Source organism: Condylura cristata, unplaced genomic scaffold (genome assembly GCF_000260355.1).
Source record: "Condylura cristata isolate star-nosed mole 26May11 unplaced genomic scaffold, ConCri1.0 scaffold00020, whole genome shotgun sequence".
Lineage (NCBI taxonomy): Eukaryota > Metazoa > Chordata > Mammalia > Eulipotyphla > Talpidae > Condylura > Condylura cristata.
In genome coordinates this window covers 14,411,223-14,412,275 of record NW_004567121.1, presented here as the reverse complement: position 1 = coordinate 14,412,275, position 1,053 = coordinate 14,411,223, and positions in this window count along the sequence as shown.

The following is a 1,053-nucleotide window of genomic DNA, read 5'->3' as shown; positions in this document are numbered from 1 at the left end:
CTTCTTGTCAGCTCACAACAGTGAAGCCAGTGGACCTTTCTCCACATTCAAGAAAGGAAGAGTTATCACCGGTGGTATACTGGTGAGTACAGCTGCCTTCCAAAAACTGAATTTCCTTTCCAAACACAGTTCTGCTGGGTAACTTTAAGGCAGGCAGGGTAGAGGCCGACTGAAGAGAGATACCCAGGCTGGGACAGATCTGTAGAGAGAAATCTGCGTTCCTAGCACAGTTGGAAGATCCTTGGGCTCTAAAAGCCTGCCCTTTGGGTCCCTCATCGCCCCACACCCAACACCTGCAGCCCCAACCACAGCGCTGGCCTGAGATCCTGAGGTTTGCAGACACCCTACTAACAGATCACACAGGGTGTGCAGCCAGAATGACTTGTCAAATCCCGCACTGGACCGGCACAGTGGTGGCCAGGTTTGGGGAGCAGGATACCAGGGACGTTTAAGGCCCTCCTGTCTGCCTATCTGGCAAAACCACACCCCGACGCAACCCTGCATGCTCCCACGAGTGAGTGGAGCCAAGGAAGCGCAGCCTCGGCTCTGGAGCTCACTTTCACTCCACTGTTTCTTTCGGACCCAATGAGGCTGGTGATCTGTCTCCCTGCCCCTCCACCAAAAGGCCACAGCCAGGTGCACTGTGTTCAAAAGAGTGCATCGTCCAGATCCGGGACACTTGGGGCCCTGGGAATTATCTGCACGATCCTAGGGGCACGCGGGGCGCGGGAACGTCGCAACTTGTACCCGCTCTGCGAAGCGCCGCCGGGCGCGGGACCCACGCTTTTGCAGGCTCGCCCTCGTCCCAAGGGCATGGCTGGGGTGGCAGGACACCGGCGCCCAGGCACACCCGCTCCCCGCAGCACTCCCGGAAACTGACTCCTCTACTGCTCAGCCCTACAAAAGCTGCGCCTCCCAGGTGCGGTGTCCCGCCACCCCGGCGACCTCAAAAACAACTTCTGGAACCGCCGAGGGAGAAGGCGGGACGGGCAGGCCGCTGCTAGCCGAGCGTGGGGGCAGGAGGCGGGCCGGGGTCAGGGCAGAGGCCGCGGC